The sequence below is a fragment of the Hesperophylax consimilis genome, chromosome 29 (genome assembly GCF_061612785.1).
Source record: "Hesperophylax consimilis isolate HC1 chromosome 29, BYU_Hcon_1.0, whole genome shotgun sequence".
NCBI classification, from domain to species: Eukaryota; Metazoa; Arthropoda; class Insecta; order Trichoptera; family Limnephilidae; genus Hesperophylax; species Hesperophylax consimilis.
In genome coordinates, this window is record NC_142864.1 from 7403224 (window position 1) to 7419259 (window position 16036).

General features: G+C 34.9%; 1 protein-coding gene across 2 annotated transcripts in view; it reads right to left on the bottom strand.

The window, feature by feature from the left end:
* The window catches only part of LOC149409835 (epidermal growth factor receptor kinase substrate 8-like protein 2), a 109005-nt gene extending 93329 nt beyond the window's left edge, over window positions 1-15676 (bottom strand). Inside the window, exon 1 of one of the 2 annotated variants that reach the window (XM_089649230.1) lies at window positions 15583-15676. The gene's annotated coding sequence lies outside the window, so the exon portion shown is untranslated. The remainder of the gene's footprint in view (window positions 1-15582) is intronic. The other variant, XM_089649232.1, reaches the window with a different exon arrangement.
* Window positions 15677-16036: the final 360 nt, after the last annotated feature.

Consider the following 16036-nt stretch of genomic DNA (forward strand, 5'->3'; position numbering starts at 1 on the left):
GCCCCAGAATTTGAAACTCACTGTTAAACTTTTCAGAGATTATTTAACTGACCGCCACACTAATAGAAATTATACTTCGTTTTAACTTAATTACTACAAGAAACAGCGATTTACGTCGGGATAGATGATAAAATATGCATTATTGTAATAGCATTTTTATTCAATCCAAGTTTAAAATATTCCTTATAAAACGATCCCTTTGCTACCATTTTGGATTTTGTTAGTATAGATTTGACATTAACGGGATAACAACACAATGAAAACTCAACACATCTTAAAAAAGTGATTTAGTCATGAAAAGTGATGAAACAAAAACTAGGTAAATTTTTTTAAAGGTGTGTTGAATTTTAATTTTATTATCGTAGAACCAAAGGACATTTAACAAACATTAAGAAATTCGGCAGAAATTAGTAGTTTGTAATGTTGGCATCTTCTGTCCATAAATATACCACTCTCTAGATCGATATCTTCCGGCTTTTTGTATCCAACAGAATTATACAGTACTTAACCACAGATATACAAGCAGTACCTACCGTGCGGAGCAGAGCAGTAGACAAGGTAGAGGAAACTCAAGGCCATTTAAAAAAAGATGCGACCATAGACAACATAATTGCTCTCAGCCTACTCTATTCATTCACTAGCCCAAAAAAACTATTATAAAAATAAAAATGTCCTTGAATCAGAAAAATGTCGAAATGTTTTCCAAGGGCAAGGTTCATCTGACTAAGAAAATAAACTTTTACAGTGCATTTCCTTAAGATGAAACTTGTTAATCTGAGAAGAAGACACCCAAAATGACAAGAAATTTGCAAAAACACTGAAGAAAATTTCCAAAACATGATTGTCCGACAGTACGACGAAAAATTCCGACATTTTTCAGCCTCATGAACTCATGGTTACATATGTTTAAAAATCTTTAATTTCACCAAAACAATAAGATAATACAGGATAACACTAATCAATAACATGAATAAGTTTATCGATATAATAAATAACATTTATACGTTGTGGAGGAAGACATATGTCAAGTATCAAGCATTGTTCAAAAAACCGAACGAATAACCTAAAACTGTTCATTCACTTTAAACTTGAACTTACGTAGGTAGGTTGAATATAATATGTTTGTAACTCGCTAACACTATACTGGCTTATATTGTATTTTTATCACGAACAACTTTAACACGCAATATTTTCGACGGAAATGATAGTATTTCGGCAGAAAATGACAACCCGCGTGTATAAATAAACCACTCTCATTTTGTTTGAATGATTTGAAACTGTCAAAGTGTCAAACGGCAAAATTCCGTCATCTCTTTCTGTTACACGAGTCATTATGGTAGAGAGCGAGAGATCAAACCAATCCTTCTGTTCTCACCAATGAGATCTGAGCTTTTAGCCATTTTATTCGTTTTCTATAAGAATTTTGAGGTGGGCGTGGCGGTTTCAAATGAGTTTCAAGGCCAAAGCTTAGTTAAATGCCCCTGCTTCTGTCAAAGTATCATACATGGTATCATATATGTCAACAAAAATGCGATAATATGAAATTTAAAGTGTTGCTAGGAAATAAAATTGGGGAACACCCATTTTTTAGTACCTACAAACATTTTTATTATGAAGGAAAGTTGGTGTTCCTAGCAGTATCAGACCAATTTTTATCATAATGAAAGGTTGCGTGTTTATAAAAAATACGAGAATTATTATAATAATGTAATGCCTCCGTGGTCGGGGGAAAGGCTCTCGACTAGCAAGCTGGAGGTCGCGGGTTCAATCCCGAAGTGCGCAAGTAAATTTTATTTGATTGATTTGTGTTATTTCACGATTTATTCATTTAAAAAATTATATATACAGGGTGTCCGGAAACTCGTAGTACAAGCGGGAAACTGGTGAATCTACATCACATTTGGAGTCAATTTTGTGGTATATTTTTTTTGATTTGAGCTTTCGTTATCGAGTAAATCGAGTTAGAAGTTGATTTTTTTTTTTTTTTTTTTTTTAATCAAATTCTTATAAATTATTACTGAAGATCAAAGTACCCAACTAATTAAAACTATTTGAAAGTAAAACAAATGAAGAAACTCGAATTTGAAGCATTATTTTGAAATCACCCTTCATTTAATCCGGTGTAATCATAAAATATTTCTGCTCTGCAGGGTTAAAACATCTGTTTTGTTCAACCCTAAACACCAGAAAAAACTTTAACCCTAAAATAGCCGAAAAATATTTTTTTTTGTTTTTTTTTTTTTTTTTGTGAAAATGCTCAAATCAAAAACTTTATGTTTATTTGGGTTCCCCATGTGGTGTAGATTCTCCAGTTTCCCGCTTGTACTACGAGTTTCCGGACACCGTGTATAGTATACTTGAGGCACGTTCCAGACTAAAAGATACTTTCATTATCGCCCTGGGGTAGGGCCACCATTCAACCAACTTTCTCCTTCCAGAACCTTCTAGAGCAAGGCTGCCCAACCTTTTTAACAGTTGGGCGAAATTGACGATTTTGAATCACTGGCGGGCCACTGAATACCTGACGGTTCCTATTTCCATGGGGGGGGGGGAGGTTGTTAGAGAATTTCTATGAAACATAATTCCCCACAAAAAAAATTCACAATGAGTGCTCCCCACAAAATATTTGAAATCCATGGGGGGGGGGTTGTTACGAAACTTCGCTTTTGAGAAAAAATTCCGCGCACCCAAAAACATCATATGTGATTCCCCACAACAATTTTTCGAATTCCATGGGGGGGGGGGTTGGCTACAAGATTCCATTTCGGACGCAAAAATATTATATCAAAACCGTGTATTTTTGTTTAAAAAGTAAGTTCAACAGGTTAGATTTTTTAGTCGCTGATTCTCGTTCTGAGTAGCCTAAATAGCGATAAATCGCCTTCGTTGGCAACACTGGTGACCGCGCGCAAGCTGCATTGTTTGTTTTACCGCGGGCCCGCGACACTTTTTTCCGGATTGGCGGGTTTTTTGAAAATGGTTCACGCGGGCCACTTATAATTCGTTCGCGGGCCACAATGTGGCCCGCGGGCCTGGGGTTGGGCAGCCTTGTTCTAGAGCATTCGAAAACCTTCATGAACTTTCCGGAAGCTTCTAGACTCACAGACACACTCCGCCACTCAGTTTGGAACCTTCTTGAACTTTCTCCTTCCAGAATTTTCTAGAGCATTCGAGAACCTTCATGAACTTTCTGGAACCTTCTAAAAGCCATATGCTAGAAAGCACATTTTTGTCACCCACTCCCACCCACGCTCAGCCACCCACACCAAACTCTCTTACTTTCGATGTGACACCAAGGGCTATCTACTGCCATAACCACCGGTGTGTGGCAGTGGCTGGCTGTGAAAAAAATCAGGCGGTCAGGGAAACACGGATTTCTTTTGATATTATATATTGGATATATTAGATTGGTAGAAAGCTAAAACGAACATAGAATCGGCGTTTAACGGGAACCTATCAAATATAAACATTTAAAAAAAACACAAAATGGCGCTTAGCGGCCATTTGATGACAATATCACATTTAAATTTCTGCGAACTACAGGTTTTCCAATAAGAGGTGTTATTTTGATATTCAATCGTAAAATATGAATGGTTTCGTTGCTTGTGTGGCACGTAGCGCCGTCTTGTTAAGAGTAAACGTTGTCCAGATCAATATCATCCAATTTCGGCCATAAAAAATCATAAATCATCTCTCGATAGCGCAATCCATTCACCGTAACTGTTGCTCCAGCCTCATTTTCGAAAAAGTAAATTCCAATGACTTTGCCGGACCATAAACCGCACCAAACAGTCACACGTTGAGGATAGATATGATTTTCAACAATAACTCTTGGGTTTTCCGAGCCCCAGATGCGACAATTTTCCTTGTTGACGAAGCCACCGAGGTAGAAATGGGCCTCATCACTCAAGATGATTTGCATTTGATTCACTGAAATGAATTTTAATAATTTCAATGCGTTGTTGAAGCGTGTATCGTTCTATTTTTATAAATGGCGTAGTTTCTACTTGTCAGATGTCAAAAAATGGCAGCTTCAAAAGTAACATCTACCGAAATAGCGGGCTATTCAAAATAACACCTCTTATTGGAAAACCCTGTAGCTGGGCCTATGTATGTAGATTTAATGGCTGCATGACATACCCTACCTTCTAGTTGAATGTTTCGCAATGTTTAAAATTGCTTCGGAATTTGCTTGCTTTCGCAATTAGCACATAATTACTACCAATCACTATTGCTATGGGTAAATCATTTTACACTCGACGTAAAACTGAAAAATGCTTGGCAGAAATTTATAATATCTTGATAGAAGATTCCGACGATATGGGTGACACACATACCAAAGTAACCACAAAGAACCAAAGCTGACGTGTACCTGGCATTGCTTGGGATTGTGAATTGTTTGCAGTAAATTTTCAAGTTTATAAATTCTAGTATACCTGAAAGTTGGGTCTATTTTTAATGTTAAGATAATATTAATGATATTATTACATAATCACACAACAAGATTCACTGAAAATAAGGGCCTCATTATTCCAAGAGTAACAAATAAGTATGGAAGCCGAACGCTTAAATATTTAATACCAGAGATTTTCAATAAATTTAATAATTCTTTTAAACCTCAGAATAATGAGAGACCCTGCCCCAAAAACACTAAGCGTTGGCTAATAAGCGACGAATCAATGTATCTCTGAACTTTATTATTGATGTATTCCTGAACATCTCAACGTACCTGCCTAAATAATTTGTATATAGGTAGGTACTTTGAGATATATTATTTTGTGATATTGTTTATTGTATAATTTTGTGTCATACATGTATTAAAAATTAAAAATGTTTATATATATTATTTGTAGAACCTACAGACAAGCCGTCATGTGTGACAGCTTTGTGGGACTGCATAAAACTTGTATCTTTAAAAATTTATAATAAATAAAAATAAAAAAAATAAAAAAAATATTCTAAAGAATTAAAAAAAGTTCGATTTTCATAAGTTTTTCTTTTACTTGATTGTGCCATGTCTTCCACTACAGTATACCACATTGGTGCTAATAAAAAACTACATTTTATCAACTTTCATTCGAATACGCATCTCTTTCCAGTGCCGAAATAATGCGAAGTCTTCCCCAAGTGTCCCCGACTTTTTTTACCATTCAAATCGCTCTCTAAACACCCCTGGAAATAATAAGAACAAACTTCGAAATTTTCCGCTAAATCCATAGACATATGAATATTAGTAGACCTGCCCTAAGTGATTAAAAGCGTATTATCCCCACTCCCCATACCGGTTCCATTGGAACCGGCTGTGCTCGCGTATGGCCTCAAGTGAAATTTGAAAACGTGACGTCATCATTCTTGTGCGAACTATGGTCGAGGCATCATCGGTTCATTTTACGAAATAACACGGCAAAATGTTGACTTGTACTATGAAAACTTGTAAAAATAGATGTGAAAAAGAGAATAAACCCAATTGTCGTATTACATTCCATATATAAGCATTATTTTACTTTATTTTAAGCATATTCACATCGTATAATATAGACCAGTTTTAGAAACATATACTATCACATCGAGAAACGTCTGGACGCGAAACACAAAGCTGGTTGGTTGCTGGGAAGTAAATTATGAACATTTATAAAAGTGTCTTAACTAAATACTTAAAAGAAATATTCGACTCTGAAAAGAGAACCGAATTTTTTTGCCGAATTTGGACTTCGCAAATTTGTTCATAACGTGGCGAGTAATTTGCGCTCCCATGTGAAAATGTCTATTCATTCAAAAGCAGATTTTACTTTTAAGAAGTAAATGGTGATATTATAATGCGAGATGCCTATTTACTGTCAGATTGATTTATTGACGAATCACAGTCAGCCTTACGCCCTTCGTTCTTCAACAGTTGATTTTACCCCTCGCCATTATCTTCTCGTCTATTAATTCCTATGTCTGTGGCTAAATCGGTCCAGTAGTTTTTGAGTCTATAGGAAAAAACAAACATACAGTTGTTGCAAGATATTATTGTTAATTCTGAATTTAAAATATGAGATGGACAAAAATGACGTATAATAATTAAGTCCCAATATTCGAGTGGTTAACCCTTTCACACCCGCATTATTGTTTCCACATATATAAAATATGTAATGCTTGATAATACTTCAGAAAATTATTTGAAAATTTTTGTTATTATATATTTTTTTTTTAGAAATTATTCTATGTTAATTTGGATTAACATTGGACGTCAGAAGGTATTTTTTAAATAGTAAGGTAAAATAAACATAACACAGAAGTAATACAAATAATTGTTTCATGTCAAAAATGCACATTTACAATGTAGTAATAATCTCTAAGGTACAAACAAATAACATTTTAACTAAAATTCATTCAGAAATAAAGAAATAACCTAGGATAATAAATCTTTAAAAATTCGCCATACTAGTCGAAAACATGTCCATCACTACCAGTGTTAATTTGAATGAACATTGAAATTCATTTACAATATTCTGGCAAATGACTGTGAAAAGTGAATTGAACCGATGTTATTACTATAGAAGACATTTTAATGCGTTAAAATATTTGTAATTCGAGTAGAAAATATTGATATCTCACCTTAAATTAACTAATCAATGACGGCAGAAATTCGATGAAACTCACAATCAGCAGATGCCAAAATATTTATCGTTGTTGTGGCGGGAATAAGGATTTCAACAGAGCGGAAAAAATATACGCCACAGAAAAGATTACAAGCTATAAGAAAACAAAAACATGGCTTTTCTAAATCGCTACCCTTACGGTAAAAAAATTCACAAAGTTCATGTTAATTTGAATTAACACTGGGACTGAAAGGTTTAAAGACGTTGTCCCGGGAAGACAGTGATCCTGGGTTCGATTCCCAGTTGAGAACTTTATGAGTGTCTTTATGGGTATCAAATAGAAGTATTCAAAAAATTAAAATGGTAACATTTTAATGGTTTGCGAACCACAGTCATCGGATGTATCGGCCGTAAAATGAAGACTGACTGATGACGCTGTTAGAATATAAATTCACTTGTAATTATTGAAGCGAGTTATAATGTATTCAAGCACCATATCAAACATAATATCGGCTGCTGGCGAGATAACTGTTAATAGAAACTATTGACGCATTTAAAATGGGCTTGCGCGATGATATAATCGAAATCAAGCCAATATAAGATGGTATTATTAATGAACTATGTTAATATACTGGTATTTTACATGAACGCAGTACGCTCACAGATGCATTGGTGGCGTATAGCACGTTTCAAACGTGTTATTAGACTAATAAACTAACTAACTAACCATCACACCGTTCCCAGCAGGAGTAGACGGAGAGGCGGACCGCCAAACAACTCGGTCTTACATACTCTTTCGTTATTTTCGACTCTTGACATGGCCCGACTAAGTATCTGGTTAACTTGATCGTGCCATGTCTTCCTCGGGCGTCCCCGACTTCTTTTACCATTCAAATTGGCGTCATAAAATTCAAAATTCAAAAAAATATTTACTGCGCAAAAAGAGTACAAAGGGTATAGCTTATAGGTTACATCCTATTTCTTCCAGCTAACCCAACAAATACACATTATATGATATAACCCATAGACATATGAATATTAGTAGACCTGCCCTAAGTGATTAAAAGCGTATTATCCCCGCTCCCCATACCGGTTCCATTGGAGCCGGCTGGGCTCGCGTATGGCCTCAAGTGAAATTTGAAAACGTGACGTCATCATTCTTGTGCGAACTATGGTCGAGGCATCATCGGTACATTTTACGAAATAACACGACAAAATGTTGACTTGTGATATGAAAACTTGTAAAAATAGATGTGAAAAAGAGAATAAACCCAATTGTCGTATTACATTCCATAAGTAAGCATTATTTTACTTTATTTTAAGCTTATTCACACCGTATTATATGGATCAGTTTTAGAAACATATACTATCACATCACAATGTAGCGATTCTCAAGTGTGCTCATCGTTGTTTACTGGGGTAAGTAAATTATGAAACATTTGTAAAAGTGTCTTAACTAAATACTCTGAAACTAACTACGACTCTGCAAACAGAAGAAATTTACTTTGCCGAATTTGGACTTCGCAAATTAGTTCATAACGTGGCGAGTAATTTGCGCTCCCATGTAAAAATGTCTATTCATTCAAAAGCAGATTTTACTTTTAAGAACTAAATGGTGATATTATAATGCGAGATGCCTATTTACTGTCAGATTGATTTATTGACGAATCACAGTCAGCTTAACCCCCTTCGTTCTTCAACAGTTGATTTTACCCCTCGCCATTATCTTCTCGTCTATTAATTCCTATGTCTGTGATATAACCCAACAATTACATGTTAACAAATGCATGTAAATAAAAAATAAAATAAAACAGAGGTATTTAATTTATGTAAGGTATTCATTTAAGGTGTAGTGACATTTGTTTAAAAGAATTTTTTTTAGTGTTGATTTAAATTTAGGTATGTCGGTTATTTGTTTGATGCTACGTGGAAGGTTGTTATATACTTTAATGGCCATGTAGTGTGGTCCTTTTTGAAAAATAGTTTTGTTTGCTTTAGGGATTAATAAATTTTCTGTGAACCTTGTGGCGTGTTTATGTGTTTTTTTGTGGGAACTTTTCTGGAGATGATCGAACTAACAGGCATAACTCCATTATATATATTATGTCTGTCACTGTCAGAAGTGTGAGATTTTTAAAAATTGGTCTACATGAATCCCGGTGATCAGAGTTTGTAATTTTTCGTAGGCACCTCTTTTGGATGATAAAAACATCTTTGGCGTTTACTGAGTTTCCCCAAAAAACTATTCCGTATTTTATCATTTAGTATACGTATCCATAGTATGCGGTGATTACTGATTCGATGTGATATTTTTAAGGGTCCCTAGAACAACATAAATTCCCCCTACACTACTTTCTTCGTTAATTTGTTTTACATGCCCATCTAAGCGCCTTTTTCTTAATCTTGCTCACTACGCTTACATCAGCCTTACACTATTTGCGGATCTCCACAATTCTCAAACGATCATACAAGGTTTTACCACATAAACGCCTCAGGGATCTCATTTCTAAAGCATTCAGTTTACTTTCATCCTTCCTCTGCCAGTTACATACCGCACTGCCATACACCAGGGTAGGTACCAGAACTCCATTGTGGACTGCTAGCTTCGCTTCTTTGGACATTTTATTGTTAGCGCTAACCATGTTGAGTCCTTCACCAATATCGTTTTATGCATCATACATGATTTTACTACACGTACGCCTCAGGGATTTCATTTCGACAGCAATCATTTCTAATTTAAGGGGAGTGTGCCTTTTGAGTGGGCGACGTGGATTTGATTTGTATATAGGGTTTTCCAATAAGAGGTGTTATTTTGAATAGCCCGCTATTTCGGTAGATGTTACTTTTGAAGCTGTCATTTTTTGACATTTGACAAGTAGAAACTACGCCATTAATAAAAATGGAACGATACACGCTTCAACAACGCATTGAAATTATTAAAATTCTCTTGAGTGAGTCAAATGCAAATCATCTTGAGTGATGAGGCCCATTTCCACCTCGATGGCTTCGTCAACGAGCAAAATTGTCGCACCTGGGGCTCGGAAAACCCAAGAGTTATTGTTGAAAAGCCTCTCTATCCTCAACGTGTGACTGTTTGGTGCGGTTTATGGTCCGGCGGAGTCATTGGACCTTACTTTTTCGAAAATGAGGCTGGAGCAACAGTTACGGTGAATGGATTGCGCTATCGAGAGATGATTAATGATTTTTCATGGCCGGAATTGGATGGTATTGATCTGGACAACGTTTACTTTCAACAATACGGCGCTACGTGCCACACAAGCAACGAAACCATTGATCTTTTACGATTGAATATCAAAATAACACCTCTTATTGGAAAACCCTGTATAAATCTACAGTTTTATTCCGAGATTGGCGAAATTTTGCACACGTGACATTCAAAATAAGATCAAGGTCAATGTCTATGTGTGAGATTTCGAAAAAGCCGGACAACGCTAGGGACTTCAGCTAAAACATGATATAATGAAAATCAAACTACATAATTTATTCATTTAGTCATGTTGTACATAAAACGGATATGCTCCAATATACTCGTATTACGAAGAAAATAACAAATTTGAGATGTAAGTACAAAAGGACCTGGGGTAGTTTTACCATTTTGCGACTCGCGTCAAAAGATAGTTGCTGAACTGTCTGCAAGTCGCTGAAAATGTCGACGATGGTCAATGCAGTTGAGTCATTCTGTTGATTGGCGCGTTCTGATATGCAGAAGTCCTCGCGGAGTAGGAAAAAGTGCATAGGATCTCCCACGAGTATATTTGCACATATAAGTTAACCACTTTCAACATGGGATTAACTTTAAAAATGTACCTAAAACTATTGTTCGGCAGGCTTCTAATGCTACGTATACATCTGCGAGCCGAACTGCCCGAACTGAACCTCAACTTATGGGAATGAAACTATAACGGCCGTTGTTCCCAACTTTTTGAACGATCAATCTCAGGCTCCGATCAGCCAAGTGATTTGTTCAGTAACGTTCGATTCGCCTGTTTCCAACCATCTTTATCGTTGATTACCTTAAGTAGCCCCGGCCACTATATAGACAATAAAATGACACCAGAGTAAAAACTTTCAATGTTAAATTAATATTGAAGAAATAATCATTTTATTCACTATTATTGCATATATATATATTTTTAAATACTGTAATATATAAACCCATATTTAAACAAACGTATGTAATATGTTAAAAATAAAGTGTTAGCTTGACTTTAATGCCAATGTGTTTGGCATCGCCAATATTTTTTACTCTGTCGACACTTTTTATAACTAGTCATTTAGTGAGGCAAGCTTAATCCAGTATTTTGGCTTCCTTAAGTTGGTTGATCGCTCAGTCGTCACTTTTCCGTTGGAAAGAGCCAAAATTTCGGCTCAAAGGTTGATCAGTAAGATTGAGAATAGCGGCCGAAAGAAAACCGTCGAATAATGTGAAAGGAACAAAGCAATCGTAAGTGGCGTTTCGCGCCATTTAGTGTTACTTCGTTCCTTTCCCATAATTCGAGATTCGGCTCGGGTTTCGGCTCGCAAATTTATTCGCGACAGAAAGTGTTCGACATCTGAACAAGGATGGATACAGTAACAGATATATTGTATATTTTCTCATATGCAGGTAACGCATAAACCGCTTTTGTACTTTTTATATTTCTAGGATATAGCAAAAGTTTAGAAGGTGCCCAAATAATGGAGCCCGAGCAGTATCTAGGATACTGCAAAAAAGTGTTTACAAATTAATTATAACTAGGTTAACTAGAAATTTCAACAATATTAAGGACGGGTTGTTTTGGAGAATTTGAACAATTCTTCAAATTTCAAAGCAATTTTCAAGTTGAAATTTGAAGATTTGTTCAAATTCTCCAAAACAACCCGTTGTTAGTGCATTAAAGTGTTATATTTTGCCTTTGCTAGAAGTCAACTTGAATACAATCTCCTGTCTAGAACCCACATTACAATATACATGTACAAGCTATTGCAAGAATTCTAAATAAATTCTTTGTTTTCTATGTTTTAAAATGGGTATTCCATCAATTTTGTTGAATTACGACACTCTTTTAAATTAAATGAATACGCCTAAATTTTCTGACAGAAGGATTTTCACTGACTAAGGAAGGATGGGTTGTTTCGCAGAATTTAAACAATTCATCAAATTTCAACGCTAATTTTCGGGTTCTGCGAAAGTCCTATTCAAAATCATTATAAGCTAGTTGCTTGACAGAACTGAAAGCAAAAAATTTAATAAAGTGAAACTATCACAGATAATCTTAGCTATAATACTGTATTTTTTTAAAGTTGGTTCCTTTAAGCTTTCATACATTTCTATTGAAAAAAAAAATTTTTTAGTAGTTTACATTTTTACATTTTTTATTGAGTAATTTATTTTTTATTTGTATTCTACTCAAGCGAAACGATAGGAAATCCTTCAATTTATTTGAAGCATATTTTTTGGTATCCATAATGTACACCAATTCGTTACAAAGATTAATCAAAATAGTGATTTAGCATTAAGCTTCGACTTAAGATGGTATTATTAGTGAGCTTTGATAATACATGGTAACCAGAAACTAGTGATATAAGCGGGAAACTAATAAATTTACATCACATTTGTAGTTGATTTTATGGTAGGTATTACTTTTAACACGTTTAAGCTTTGTTTTACAGAAAATCGAGCCCAAAGTTGTAGGTTGTAGACCCGTCTTCAAAATATATAATTTCCGAAACAAAAAATAACAATAATCAATCGATTTTTTAATTATTACCTGTGATGTGGATTCCTCGGTTTCTCGCTTGTTTCATCTTTAAAAAAAAACAATTGCAATATAATCGAAAGAACTTTTACAACCTTACTAAAAACGTAGTGTAAATGTGTAAGATCAGAACAGTGACAAGCTTGACTTATTACCAAGGCGTAAAACGGTCTTAAGTCGAAGCTTAATGCTAAATCATTATTTTGATTAATCTTTATAACGAATTGGTATACATTAGGAATACCAAAAAATATGCTTTAGATAAATTGAAGGTTTTCTTATCGCTTCGTTTGAGTAGAATACAAATAAAAAAATAAATTACTCAATAAAAAATATAAATGTAAACTACTAAAAATTTTTTTTTTTTTCAAAAGAAATATGTGAACGCGTAAAGGAAACAACTTAAAAAATACAGTATTATGGCTAAGATTATCTGTGACAGTTTCACTTGATTAACTTTTTTACTTTCTTATAAAATTATTTACAAAATAAATAAAAACCAGTTTTGTGCTTGAAATCGAACGTTTCTAGACTCCGTTTGTCAAGCGATTTTAATGCCTATCACCTACAATATAAGGTATACCAAGAATATACACATTTTTGGCTTGTAGCTTCCTCTTAAAGCAGGCTCAAGGCCGGCTTTACCGCACCAGCGTTAAACGGGCGTGTAATATTTTAATTAGTAAGACGGTTAGAATTTTAAAATTCGAATATAGTATACATCCACAATAACTTCTTATCCCCTTTTCCATAAAAAAAATAAGCTGTTAGCATTATAAAAGGCAAATTGAAAGTTTTAAGCGTGTGTTGTTTGGTACTACTCTAATTACGCGACCTGTACAAGGTGGAGGCGTGCCTGACTTACTTTAAGAGGAAGCCACAAGTCAATAATGCATACATTATTAACGTACCACAAATATAGGTAATATACACAGACATAGGAATTAATAGACGAGAAGATAATGGCGAGGGGTAAAATCAACTGTTGAAGAACGAAGGGGGTAAGGCTGACTGTGATTCGTCAATAAATCAATCTGACAGTAAATAGTCATCTCGCATTATAATATCACCATTTACTTCTTAAAAGTAAAATCTGCTTTTGAATGAATAGACATTTTTACATGGGAGCGCAAATTACTCGCCACGTAATGAACAAATTTTCGAAGTCCAAATTCGGCAAAAAAATTCGGTTCTATTTTCAGAGTCGAATATTTCGTTTAAGTATTTAGTTAAGACACTTTTATAAATGTTCATAATTTACTTCCCAGCAACCAACCAGCTTTGTGTTTCGCGTCCAGACATGTTTCTACAACTGATCCATATTATACAATGTGAATATGCTTAAAATAAAGTAAAATAATGCTTATATATGGAATGTAATACGACAATTGGGTTTATTCTCTTTTTCACATCTATTTTTACAAGTTTTCATAGTACAAGTCAACATTTTGCCGTGTTATTTCGTAAAATGAACCGATGATGCCTCGACCATAGTTCGCACAAGAATGATGACGTCACGTTTTCAAATTTCACTTGAGGCCATACGCGAGCACAGCCGGCTCCAATGGAACCGGTATAGGGAGTGGGGATAATACGCTTTTAATCACTTAGGGCAGGTCTACTAATATTCATATGTCTATGGTAATATACACAAAAATCGCTTGGCAAACGGAATCTAGAAACGCCCGATTTCACGCGCCAAAGTGGTTTTTATTTATTTTGTTAATAATTTTATAAGAAATAAAAAAAATGTAACCAAGGGAAACTGTCACAGATAATCTTAGCCATAATATTGTTTTTTTTTAGTCGTCTCTTACATGCGTTCATCCATTTATGATTAAAAAAATAATTTTGTAGTTTACGCTTATATTTTTTTATAAAGTAATCAACAATTCTATTAATAATTACACTCAAGCGAAATGACAGGAAAAGCTTCAATTTACCCAAAGCACATTTTTGGTATTATCAATATAAACCGATTCGTAGTAAAGATTAATAAGAGTAGTAAGATAATAAGATTGACGTGAAGATTCGCCTCCATAAGTATTTTGGAGTAACAATGTAGATGAAATTTTGGTTTCGGTCAAATCATTTAAAAAAAAAAACTAAACTCATAAAATATCAGTACTTATTTATTGGTCAGCAAGGGTCGGGGTGGGGGAGATGGGTGGTTAGTTATCTGAATAAACAGTGTGGACATATGAAAGAAAAAAGTAACAACAAAAATTTCATTACAATATTTTACTCGAAAAAATAATGCCAGAAATCACCGGTTAAAGTAAGACATGAACATTTCTAAACACCCTGTATAAAACAACCTAAAATTAAACATTTGCTCCGTATTCTATTACTGTATTGTAGTGGTGAAGTACCGAAATTAAATAAATATTAATAATATTATTTTATTCTAGAGTCCCAACTTCATCAGGAGCAGGTGGGATTAAGGCACCCCCAATAAAACAGGATATGTTGTGAAGCTGGATGGCGTGGGATAGGAAGGAGATGGAAGATGAAGGTTGAAAGGTACCTGGCTATTCAGATTGGTCACTAAACACGGCTAAAGTCAATCAAACAACGTTTCATATTTGTCTGAATACCGCACAAGATTCCCAATTGCCTCCAACTGTCATTATAGATCTGGTGAGAGATCTGGCTTTAGTCCCTGTGTTTGGTGACTAGATCTGAATAGTCAGGTACTTTCCAACCTTCATCTTTCCCATCTCCTTCCTCTTCCCCTCCATTCAGCCTCTCAACTAACAAAATACCGTAATTATTCAGGATGCCATAGTCTCACTGGCTCGGAACAGTTGATATTATAGCAGTAGCGTTATTTATACTAAAAAACTTTATTGAGTAAATAAATAAAGACGATCGTACGAGTACAACATTCGATGTTATTTTCTCTTTGTAGGTTTTTATATTATCATATTATTGGAATAATGTAATACAGTTCGGCAACGGGGCAAATATCGATGGCATCCATGCCCCGGGGCCGCCGTGTAATAGATAATAATAATATTATAGAAAGTAAAGTTGTTGTAGTGGAGGAATGCAAATTCTTCAGAGGTATGTGAAAAATGTCCACCATACCACACACACCCAAAAATAATATCTCCATAACACAACGTATACAAGAATCTGTCAAGACAGTTCGAGAGCCTCGCAAACGTGGAAAACAACCAAAAAATTAACAATAGAACTTTAAAGATTGTTGTAATAACATTAAAGTAGCCACTAACCTTTATTTAACGCGTATTTTCCGCTTCCTGGTATGTATTCCAATGGATTATGTCCGCGAACAAAGTGAACTACGAGCACCAGCGGCCATTTTTACGAACTAAACTTCTTAGAAGTTTTCAAACTTACCTGAGCGCGTTCCGATTAGTGAATACTATAGATTGTAATACCAATTAATTTCACACACAGGTAGGGCCATAAAACAACTGTGAGCCTAGCGGCAAAAACTGGAATAACGATAAAATTTCATACGAATAAATCAATTATCGCTGTAGTTTTCATCCAAAACATCAGATGGCGTCAGTTAAAGGGTAACCCGTTTAAATACATAGGAATTCAAGTAGCTTCTCTCGTTGTTAGGAGTAGTATTTGTTGTGAACACGGCAGCATGCATACGTGTACACTTTTGTCTCTTTCTCGCTAAGGCTTTTTGAAGCGAGTGGGAGGAGTAAGCAA